This window comes from Typopeltis vanoorti, chromosome 5 (assembly GCF_054136105.1).
Source record: "Typopeltis vanoorti isolate ZY-2024b chromosome 5, IOZ_Tvanoo_1.0, whole genome shotgun sequence".
In the NCBI taxonomy this organism is placed as follows: domain Eukaryota; kingdom Metazoa; phylum Arthropoda; class Arachnida; order Uropygi; family Thelyphonidae; genus Typopeltis; species Typopeltis vanoorti.
This window is the reverse complement of record NC_143553.1, coordinates 18135555-18148380: the sequence shown is the minus strand read 5'-3', so window position 1 is coordinate 18148380 and position 12826 is coordinate 18135555. Positions and strand designations below refer to the sequence as shown.

Sequence of the window (12826 nt, the reverse complement as noted above, 5' to 3'; positions counted from 1 at the left end):
ACACCCTTGTCAACCACGCTCTTGCCCAGCTTCCATGCATGGCCCCTAGTCCTCCCACCACCAGTCATATTTTCAAAAATATCTTCTGGATCAATCTTATAAAAACCCTTCAGTAATTTGAATGTCTCAATCATATCACCCCTCCTTCGCCTATCGTCCAATTTCTGCAACCCACAAATCTTCAACCTATTCTCATAAGGTTCATTCCACAGACCTGCTATCATCTTGGTCACTCGTCTCTGGACCCTCTCCACTTCCTCCCCATCACGAAGAAACCCTGGTGCCCATAGCTGGGCACAGAAGTCCAGATGGGGTCTTATCAAGGCTCGATACAGAGGAACAACAACTTGTTCGTCTCTGCATGTTAAAGTATTTTTCAGAAGCCAAGTGATTTGGTGAGCTGTTTTAGTTACTTTTGCAATGTGCCCCCTAAACTTCAACTCCCTATCCACCAACACTCCCAAATCCCTGGCCTCATCAATCTCCTGGAGTATGATTCCACCAATGCGATATACTGCTGCTATTCTTTTCACCCCAAAGTGCATAACCTTACACTTTGCCACATTAAATTGACATCCATTTTTCCTAGCCCAGTCCTCCAAACTATCCAAATCATCCTGTAAAATTTTGACATCTTGTGCACTCACAATTGCTCTACCCAACTTTGCATCATCAGCAAACAAGTGAACACTTCCTCTCAGATCCTTTCCAATATCATTGATGAACAAATTGAAAAGCAGTGGTCCAAGAACAGAGCCCTGTGGCACTCCACTAGTCACAAGACGTCTTTTAGACTCCACTCCTGAATAAACCACTCTTTGATATCTCTCCTTCAACCACCCTCTTATCCATCTCACCAACCCTATATCTATACCCATCTGCTCCAGTTTACTGATTAGGGTTCCATGTGGTATCCTATCAAAGGCCTTGGCAAGGTCCAGTAGTATCACTGTAAATCCATTACCCCTATCCAGTTCAGCCGTCACTGTGTTATAAAACGTGAGCAAGTTACTGAGGCATGATCTACCCTTCACAAAACCATGTTGTCCCCCATACAATATCCCATTTTCATCTATCCAATCCTGTATTCTTTTCTTGACTAATTTCTCTAAGACCTTGACAATGATTCCTGATATGCTAATCGGTCGGTAATTTACAACAGCAGTCTTGGAACCACCTTTATGCAGTGGAACTATTTTCCCCTCTTTCCACCCGCTCGGGACTAACCCAGACCCGAGACTCAAATTAAACAAAATGGTCAAGGGTACTGACAATTCCTTAGCTGCTTCTCATACAACACGAGCTGGTATACCATCCAATCCCACAGATGTATTGACATTGAGGTTATGCAATAGACTACTCACCTCCACTTCATTAACCACAATTCCCGTATAATCTACTGGTTTATTCGTTTCTGCAATGTCACCACCTGGATGATATACTTTTGCGAAGTGCTCACTCAGTAACTCAACTATCTCAACTGATTCAGTTACCTCCCTACCATCAGCATTCTTTAAAATCAATCTGCCATGTACATTTTTCCTTTTACTTGCTACATATCTAAAAAACTGTTTAGGATTCTCTTTAGCCTGCTTGGCCAATGTTCTTTCGTAATCCTTTTTTGCTTTTCTTACCACACTCATCACCCTTCTGGCCTGCGTTTTATACCGTTCATGTGCCTGCTGGTCACCCTTCTCCTTAAATTCCCTCCATAGTTGTTTCTTTTTTTTGCAACTCAAGCTTAATGGTGTTATTCATCCATTTAACCCCTACTTGATTTATTATTCGGACTCTAGGTATACAGTCAGCCATTGCTTCATGCAAGCACTTCTTAACTTCTTAGCAAGCACTTCATGCAAGCACTTCTAAGTATGTGACAGAAGGAACTAGAAGTCAAACAACATTGGGCCTCATTATAGTATCAGGGGAGGTTTCAGTAAAAGATTTGACTGTTCTGCTTCTGGTTGGTAACAGTGATCATACTGTCCTGACATGGGTAGTCGCGAAGTGTTTGGATATTCCATTTAGAAAAGATTACATGCTGAACTCTAGAGCAGGAAACCATGACCAACTGAGGCGAATACTAGGTTCGATCCTATGGTGTCATGTGTTACCAGATGGGAAGGATATCGGCAGCACGTGGGAGGTATTTAAAAAATAAATCATTCAATAGTGGAATGTGATCCTAGAGTTCGAAGAATAAAAAAGGTAAGAGTGAAATAGATGTGTAATCTTATCAAGCATGAGATTTGTAAGAAAAAGTAAGTAATACCTTGTACATAAGAATTATATCAGTTATGAAAATTATAAAAAAGCAGACCGGAAGAATTACAATTATTGTAAAGAAAACTAAGTATGAGTATGCAAAGAAACTAACTCTGCAAGCAAGCTAAAGCAACCTGAAAGAATTTTATGTTCATGCTGTAAGTAAAAGAAAGAATTAATGTGAAAGAATAACTTGTCATTGAAGATGGTATTTGGGTGGCAGATGCAGAACAGATCATTCAACTGATGAATATCAGTTTGCTGCACAAACTGAATATGAATTTGACAATGGGGAATAATGGGATTTAAGCATGGAAGCTGAAATAGTGTTCAGTTGAAATGGCTGTTTCTTTGACCTGGCTATATAATTTGGGTCTTAGCACAAAGAAGATTCCACATGCATGGAAAGACTCGTGGAAAGATGCGAGATAATCCCATTGCACAAGGGTGGTGCAAAGACTGATGTGTCCAGTTATCGATTTACCTGTATTTCAGAAGCTGGGGTGAAGATTTTGAAAAGTTGGTAATAGATCTAATATAGCAATGGACTGAAGAATCTATACATTGCAATGAACAGAAATGGTTTTTTTAAGGGAAGTTTATGTAACCTGCTCACATTTTATAATAATATTACGGTTGAGTTAGACAAGGTACATCCATACACCGATACTTTTGGACTTTGCTAAAGCTGTTGATACGATTCAGCATGGAAGGCTCTTGCATAAGATGGAGGATATGGGACTGGATGATAAATTACTAGTTTGGATAAGAGGATGGCTAACTTGATAGAGATGAAGTAGTGTATAGGAGATGCAAGTGTTTACAAGATTGCAGGTGACAGTGGTATACCTCGGGGGTGAGTTCTTCGTAGACTGTTATTCAATTTTATACTAATACTGTCAAGAAGAATTTAACAGGTGATATACAGCTATTTGCTGATGATGAGTGCATACATAGGTAGAGTAATCAGGAATGCAAATGACACGAGGTAGATTTGCACAATGATTTGAATAAACTAGAAATGTGGGCATGTGATGACTATGAGATCAACATTAGTAAATGTAAAGTTATGCACTTTGGTTAATGAAGTATCCAATGACACATACATGCAGGATTGCACTACAAGAAACTGACTAGGCTAAGGATCTTGAGTTTTAGTAGATAGGAAGTTGAAGTTTAGGGGTCGTATAGCAAAAACTGCAAATACAATTCAGAAGATAATTGCAATTCTGAAACAAACACTGACATTACAGAAGATACAGCCTCATCTGGACTATTCTGTGCAGATCCATTCAAATTTCTGAGGTGATGCAGATACAGTGAACAGGTTGCAAGTAGAGAACTAGGGATGATATCATGACTATGGAATGTAGATTTTTTTTTATGTTGAGCCCATACATGAGAGGTCGGTTAATCAACTTACAGTACAAGATAAAAAGCCAAATGGCTATTTTTTTCTGGCGAAGTTGATTAAATTAAGGGGATAAAAATCCCTTATTATTTTACAGCCAGTATACAAAACTCTCATATCGAAAACTATGATCTAAGAGTTTTATGCTGAAGAACTATTGGCGAATCCAAGCGTAAGTGAACACCTGGTAGTACAACACCAAGGCAACTCGAAGCAAAGGTGGAGCAAGTTCCCTCACTATCCTTGATATTTTCTCATAATGTAAAACACAGCTCTTGGGAGATGTAATACTGCCTTACATTATGAAGAGAGGTCACTACCCAGACCGGCTTCAACCTTTTTTGAGTAGGCAGACCTGGACGATATCAGAAAAAATAGCTGTTTGGCTTTTTATGTTAGTTATAATATATGGGCACACCTTTCTGGCATTCATATAGTGAAGGTATGCAAGTTCTTTTCACTTAAACTTTGATAGCATCCAGGTCTACCTACTCACTGATGACACCTCAACAAAGGTTGAAACCGGTCTGGGTAGAGACCTCTCCTCATAATGTAAGGCAGTATTACATCTCCCAGGAGCTGTGTTTTACATTATGAGAAAATATCAAGGATAGTGAGGGAACTTGCTCCACCTTTGATTCGAGTTGCCTTGGTGTTGTACTACCAGGTGTTCACTCACACTTGGATTCGCCGATAATTCTTCGGCATGAAACTCTTAGATCGTAGTTTTCGATCTCAGAGTTTCGCATACTGGCTGTAAAATAATAAGGGATTTTTATCCCCTTAATTCAACTTACATTACATTAGTAATGTGTATGGGTAGTGGGTTGGGAAAGGAGAAACTGGTTTACATTTGATTTAAAAATCTGTACATTCCTTGGGAAACAGATAAGGGCGAAGACTGGTCCACAATATAGCATAGCAGGAAAAGAAACTTGTTCTGTGGGTTGCAAGATGTATTGTGAAGGGATGTTGGGCGGCACTTGCACCTGTTCCAATGGACTTAGTAGTGAATGGGGAAGAGTTATTAATACTATTTCAGATGAACATTTGCCATGAAAATATTTATAGAATACACATATTGCAGAAACCAAACACCTGTGCAAAAGTGGCAGGAGATTGAGAATTTTTGGACTTCAAATGAAAGCAGACAGGAGAAAGAGTGGTGATATGATAGACCTACACTTCTGAATGGATTCCACAGAATTCATTCACAATCAATCATTCGATATTAATATTTAGATTATGCCTATCATCTACAATGGATGATGGTTTGTGAAGTAGAATGTAGGAATCACCCAGTAGTGGCTAGCTTTCTGTATATACTGAGAAATTCAGCCTTTTTTCTTCTTTGGAAACTTCCAGACAGATTTCAAGTGCAGGAAATCTGTGATTCTTAAGTTCTAGAATGAATTTAATGTTTGGGTGGCAGCGGGTGAGGTAAATTTTGAATACTGTAATTCATCTATGTTTCATTTTAAAACTTTCTTATGTATTTCCTTTTTAATTATAATAAATTTAGTTTAATCCTTTATCCAAGTGTGAGCAAACAAAGTTTGCACATGAAAATATCTTCAGGACTGGAGTAAGGTACACCGGGCAACTCGTAGCAAAGGTGGACCAAGCTGAGCACCACTTGTATAAAGGATTAAACTAAATTTATTATAGTCTAACCAATTGAAAAATAAACTTTCAATATCTTTCTCTAAATCCAGAGTAATTTAATAAAAAGGTGGCACACCGCTTGGCAACTCCTATAGGTAAAGATGACCTCGCCATTGCTTCTGCCTGGTATCTCCACTTCTGGGCCTGGCATCCACTGAAGAGACCTCAATAAAGGTCGAAACTAGTCTGGGTAGTGGCCCTTCCCTTAATGTATAATATTATACATATCTGCAAGGAGATGTGTTATGCATTATGGGAGATACTGAGATAGGAGTGATGTTAGCTTGGTCCACCTTTGCTACGAATTGCCCGGTGTTGTACTACCTCACCCCAGTCCTGAAGATATTTTCAGGCGAAACTTTGTTTGCTCACATTGGATAAAGGATTAAACTAAATTTATTATAGTTTAACTAAGTGAAAAATAAACTTTCAACTCCTTTTTAATTATGATACTGATTTTGGACCTGCTCAGAACAAATGGTGATTCCTTTCCATATCAAAACCCATTTTTCTCTAATCTAACCAGTCTGCAGAAAAAGCCATTAACAATGCCTTTTTTTGCAGACTAGTTAGACATAACCCTTTTTCTGAAGAAATTCCATGTTTCTTGTTAGCTCTATCCAGAAAAACATATCCATACTGCAATGGTACAAATATTCTAGTAGCAAGGCTTATACGTTGGTCATACATAGATGGTAATTAGTTTACGGAATTAACAACGCATATAAAGTATATTAATTAAAGGTAACTTTAATAAATAACTTCTATATTTCCGCAACGTCACGTTGCCATCTTCAGGAACATAAAGATATGGTATGTGCACGCAGGCACTAACAAAAGCAAATGAGGAAGAAAGCAAGAAACTAATATTGTTCCTAAAGTCCTAATGGTGCCCTCTGGTGGGCAAATTTGGTTGACTTGGCAGTTGGGCTGAAGTTCTCAAAATGTAAGTCTCCCAAATTTGGGGTAGTTTCATGCACCCAAATTTGTTGAGGTTAGGAACGTTTTTTAGAGCTACTGAAGATTCCTTGAATAATCTCTCGTATTTAAACTTGCTGCGGTGTATTATTTTTGTTTTCTTCCAACGAATTCTATGGTGGGTATCTAAGGCATGGTCTGCCAGCCCAGAGCAGCTGTACTGGTGAAACCAGATGTAGTCTTTGTGTTCTGAAATCCTGATATTTGTTGTTCTGCCTGTTTGGCTAAAGTAGGACAATTTGCAGCTGCAAGGGACCTGGTATACACCAGGTAGGTCTAGGGTTGGATGCTCTTTGGTAGAGCGGATAAGGGATGCCAACCTTTAATATGGTCTGTAACAGGAAGTAAGGTCATATTTTCTGAGGATATTGAATATTTTCTCAGAGGTGCCCTGCATGTAGGGGATGGTGAGAATTGGTGTAATCTTTATTGTGGAGGCAGGAGATGGGGTTGTGGTTTACTGGTTTGTGTATTTTTTGGATTTTTTGGGGGTTATAGCCATTGGCTAAGGAAGTGTTGAGGATGTGGTTTAGTTCAATAGTCAGGGCCTTGTCATCTGAGCAGATTAATTTTGCCCTGTTATATAGTGTTTTTATAACCCCATATTGTTGTGAGGGGGGGGGGACTGTTGGTGAATGTATCGGCCAGTATGGGTGGGTTTTCTGTAAACAGAGAACACCAAAGATCCATCAAGCTGGCGGGTGATTAAAGTGTTTAGGAAGGGGAGGGTGTTGTTTTCCTCTTTTTCTAAGGTGAACTGGACTCTGGGGTGTTGGTTGTTTAAGTGTGTTAGGAAGGAGTGGAGTGAGTCTGAGCCATGTGGCCAAATAGCGAACACATCATCCACATAACGAAGCCAATAGTGGGTTTTTGTGGGGCGGAGTTTAAGGCTTTCTCTTCAAATGTCTCCATAAAGAAATTGGCCAAGGGTGGGGAAAGTGGTGAACCCATGGCTGCCCCTCTATCTGTTTGTAGAACTTTCCTTGCTAAACGAAATAGCCTGTGTTCATTGTGAACTGAAATAGGGTTGAGATATTGGAAGGAAACTTGGCTTGGATGAGCTCTAGGGTTTCTTTGAGTGGGACATTAGTGACTAGGGAGGAGACGTCAAAACTGACCATTATGTCAGTGTGTTGGAGTGAGAGGTTTTCTACATTGGCTTTAAAGTGGGCTGAGTTTTTTATGTGTGATGGTGTGTTGCCAGTATAGTGTGTGAGCGTTTTGGCTAAATGTTTGACTAATTTATATGTGGGGGAATCAATGCCATCCACTATGGGACGTAATGGCATATTTTGCTTATGTATTTTTGGGAGTCCATATAATCGGGGGGGGGGGGTCTAGAGTTATAAGGTTTTAGTTTGTTGGTGACTTCCACAGGCCAAGAAGTGACTTTCTTAAGGAGTCTGTGGAGAGTTTTAATCTGAGAGCTGGTAGGATTATATTCAATTGAGAGGTAAGTAGTACGGTCTAGTACTAAAGCATTAAGCTTACCTTTGTAGTCCTTTTGATTTAGAACCACAGTGGCGTTTCTCTTATCTGCTTTGGTGATTACTATTTTTTTGTTATTCTTCATTTCTTGTAGGGCTACATATTCATCTTTGGATAGGTTGGTTTTTGGAGGTTTGGCTTTAGTGAGAACACCGACTACATCCAGTCTAACGTTGTTGGCGATATGGTTAGGTAGGTTGCGAATCTCACGTTCTATTTGGATCATGATATCTTCGGCAGGTATTCTTTTAGGAGCTAGGGCGAAATTGTGACCACGTGCAAGTGCGGCGAGTCCCTCAGGCTTTAAAACTACAAACGAGAGGTTGACTACTGTGTTGAGTGGTGGCTGTGGTAAGGAAGTAGAATTCTTTGTCAGGTTTTCGTATTTTTCAAGTGCCGACTTCGTATTTTTACGAACTCTTTTCTTGTCGATGCACATGAGACATCATCAAGTATCGTCCAAAGATCATGGCCGGTGGTACAGTTTTGTTTGCGTCGGCCAAAATAGGACAATATTGTCCTACTTTGGCCAAACAGGCAGAACAACAAATATCACGATTTCAGAACACAAAGACTACATCCGGTTTCACCAGTACAGCCACTCTGGACTGGCAGACCATGCCTTAGATACCCAACATACAATTAGTTGGAAGAAAACAAAAATAATACACCGCAGCAAGTTTCAATACAAGAGATTATTCAAGGAATCTTCAGCAGCTCTAAAAAACGTTCCTAACCTCAAAAAATTTGGATGCATGACTACTACCCCAAATTTGGAACACTTACATTTTGAGAACTTCAGCCCAACTGCCAAGTCAACCAAATTAGCCCACCAGAGGGCACCATTAGGACATTAGGAACAATATTAGTTTCTTGCTGTCTTCCTCATTTGCTTTTGTTAGTGCCTGCGTGCACATACCATATCTTTATGTTCCTGAAGATGGCAACGTGACGTTGCCAAAATATAGAAGTTATTTATTAAAGTTACCTTTAATTAATATATTTTATATGCGTTGTTAATTCTGTAAACTAATTACCAGTAATGGTACAAACAGGCAGAAAATTATCATGGTCATAACACTATAAGCCTTTAGTTTGATTATAATTAATAAAAAAAGTGCAATATGTCCACCAAATATTAACCTGCCTTTAATAATGCAACAATATAAAATGCAAATGCTAAAGAATGCATGAGGTGACATTTCCTATGAATGCAGGGATAATATATCTGAGAAAGAGAGAGAGATGCACAAGACTGTTTATATTTGTCACAATTTCATGTTTGATTAAAAGGTTATCTTATCGTTAAGAAGAGACTATAGTTTTCCTTGAAAGAAAGGGGATCAGATATACTCCTAAATCAGAAGCAGAAATAACTATCATGTAGGTTAAAACAGCTAGCTGAAATGCTTATTGAAAGGATCTTAGTAGACTTCCAAAATACTGAAACTATAAATGAGCTGCTCATATCTTTGCCCAGTGTGAGACCACTGTCACACACTGGGCAAAGTGGTTTGAAAAAGTTCCATGATTAGTCTCTAGAGCAGGGTTTCTGTACTATTTAAAACTAAAAAAATAAAATAAAATAAAAATTGATATTAAAAAAAATCTTAGGCCAGCCTGGTTGGCTGAGTGGTTAGCATGTCCATTCTTCAGCCAAGAGGATACAAGGTTTGAATCCTGCCATGGGCATGGATCTTTGTGATAGTCCTATAAACTCTGTGTGGAAAGGATTTCTGCAACACTACTGCTTATTCTAAAAGAAGACTTCCCTCCCAAAACCCTGTGAGGTACGGGAGTGACCATATGGCATCTACAGACATCAAACATGAATAGACCTGTGTAGCTCAGTGGAAGTGGTGCTTACATCCTTTGCACTTGGCCACACAAAGATAGATTTATAAGTTTGAGTCTAGTAGCTGACTGGAGGAACTTTTTCTAAGCATTTCTTCAACCGGTTCCCGAGTTAGTCGATCTCTGGCATGGGCAAACAGGTTTTTTCACCTGGAAACACAGGTTTTTCATCCCGTAAACTCAAGAAAATTGACCATAGAACCCAAATTATTTCAGTCAGCAACGTATCCTATTAGGGTTGGGTACTAAGGGATGGCAGCACTTGTTTCCTCATCTCTTCATCGATGCATCTATAATTAGTGATAGACATTGGCCAGCTATCTCTGATTGGCAACCGGTGGAGAATGAACTGCACACTCAGTCTCCAAAAGCTAGATAGGGTTTAATGGCCTCGCCTACTCCCTATAAGGGAATAAAAAGGTGCTAACTTATTCATATATATATATATATATATATATATATCAACATCAATTTCCTGATATCCTCAAGAGGGTTTCAGGCTACTATCACAGCACAAATTATTAAGCTTACATTATTAACCTCCTATCCACACTTTCCCTCCAAATCAGTTTATTACTTCGTCAGCACTTCAAGACTCTCATATCTAATTTTCTGCTTCTAAGGCACATCTGAGTGAATCAATTCACCTAGAGCTTGGTCTTCCTCTAGGTCTCTTTCTGCCATCTTGGCACTAACACCTATTTTCTTAACTTATCCTCACCCATTTAACTGGCCAAACCACCTTTAGGCTAGCTCAGCTTACATATTCTTGAATACAAACAATGTTAACTTCTTTCCTAATATCTTCATTTTTGATATGATTCTGCCATTGACCATCTGTTCACTCTCCTAATTTTTCTCAGAACCCTCACATCTGTGGTCTCTAGTATTTGATCAATTAATTTATTTCTAACCCAACCCTCAGATCCATAACTTAAAACTGGTTTGAACACTGTATTGTATACTTCTAGTTTGGTATTTTAGATAATTTTGCTCTTAAATAAACCTTTTTTTATATATAAAACCATATAAAAATATATATAATTTTCACTTAACTGTTATTAAATTTTCACACAAAACAAATATAAAATTGTTTCAAATGTAGATTGTACATAATTCCAAGAATATGTCTTTGTCATTTTATTTTGTTTCTTTGTTAGATGTTCAGTGTGTGTGTGTGTGTTGAAGTGACTGTATGATGTTAGCCAAAGTTTTTGGGAATATGTGAATCGTGTCATGAGTCCTTGAAATAATTTATTATTTCAGCATATTGTTATGTCCCCCTTTCTTAAATTCTATTAATATATGTACTATATGCTGGGTCCTTCCTAAGGAGTCACGTGGTACCTCTATAACATAAAGGAATTGCCTCAGGGTCAAGCCAAAACCAGTGTCGCAAAGTTTTTGAAATCTCACTTCTCTTCAAGCATTAGGAATATTTATATTTTTTTGCTGCACCACCTAAACTATTAGATTAAGTTAAACATGTCTTAATCAAGAAGTGATCTCAAAGGTGTGCTATAATGACTACTGATTTGCAATCGTGACCTATAACAATCTATTTTCTCCCGCTTAGATTCGTATCTTTTTCCAAGTGGTGCATCGGATTCTAATACTCAGACACTCAGATTAAAGACAGCAAAGGTTTATTTGACTTCAATGTTAATCATAGAAAATTATAGGTATCCTTATTAAGTAAGGACATCAAGAAGCAACATCAATATGTTATTTCACAAACTGACAAAATTTGACTGCAATATTCACGTTAATCTTCATATCATATCTATTCACATTAATCTTCATATCATATCACACTACTCAGACTAAACCTTCTTAATACTTTCAAAAACATACACATTAGATTAACCGTATAGGAGTTACCTCACTATGCGTTCTAATATGAAGGTGCTACAATCCTGACTTAATTATATGAAAGTCCTCAATCTCCCTTAATCTCATTTATAACATCTAAATTTTCTTATTCATATTATATAGACAAAGAACTTTCAATGTTACGGTACACACTGGTTCTTCATACTTGTTCCTTTAACTTCTGACTGCCGTTCTCTGATCGATCTCCCTTCCAATTCATTTAGTCGGTGCTATGGCATGGATTTCTCTGGTCAAAGGTAAGTCCACACAATCCCAGCATAACTAGCCCACTCCAGATATAACGATGGCGTAAGGCAATTCTTCTTCCATAAGGCCTGATGCCTAGATGCTGAGCCCTTTCCATGGATTGCCCATCAGTCGAACGGAGATGTGCTCTTTCATCGTACGATTAGGAGTGCATGATCCTTCCAGCTCGCAAGCAGCATATGCTATTACCGCCCTCGGGATTCCTAACAGAACGCTTCGCTGATCCTTCATCCGAGCACTCTTGGACAGAGATGCTCCTCCATGCAACTATCTACCGTACCCACCAGAATACATGAGACTACCAGCCAAGAGAGAAGAGAAAAAAAAGCCTTGTGTGTGTGTGTGTGTGTGTGTGTGTGGGAGGGAGGGTTCCTAACCCTTTTACATCATCTCCCCTATCGGCAATCACCGTAACTCACGTAGCTCACCCATCGTGTATAATTTCTCCAACATGGGTCTCGTTTCGTATTGTTTTGTTTTTTCTGACCACTCGCTTCTGCACATGCTATGGGCACGTGACTGCCTGGGGTCGACCTTTCTTTCCGTTGGCGTGCCCACGCACTTTGAACTTTTGTTCACAGCAGCTTAATGCAAGTCATACTACAAAACATTGTATTAACAATTCTAACAAAATAATATTAATTTATAATGTATCACTGGCATTATACAATCAAGTAAGTATTCCTTCCTTGAAATATTCACAATCTTTTTTCTTTATGATAATGTAACCTATATTTTACCAGTTGCATACCGCACATACCTAGAAGCAAGCATATTCCCTACAAGTTTTTCCTGTTAAACAATAATAAAATTAGAATTCTTAGGAATCTCAATTTATCAAAGTTTAACAATATTCAATCTAAAAATTATACATCATCACTGATGCATGCAAAAGAAGATGTAATATTTCATTCCTTAGCAACAGGAGATTGGATGTTAAGTATGAAACATAGCTGCCCACATCTGACTGGGAAGATGCATATGGCTACTGGCAAATAGTTCATGTTGGAGTCTATCTTACACAAA

General features: G+C 38.5%; 1 protein-coding gene across 1 annotated transcript in view; it reads right to left on the bottom strand.

The window, feature by feature from the left end:
* Ranbp16 (Ran-binding protein 16) overlaps window positions 1-12826 on the bottom strand; it is a 1020902-nt gene that overhangs the window by 484962 nt on the left and 523114 nt on the right. The gene's annotated exons all lie outside the window — the stretch shown is intronic.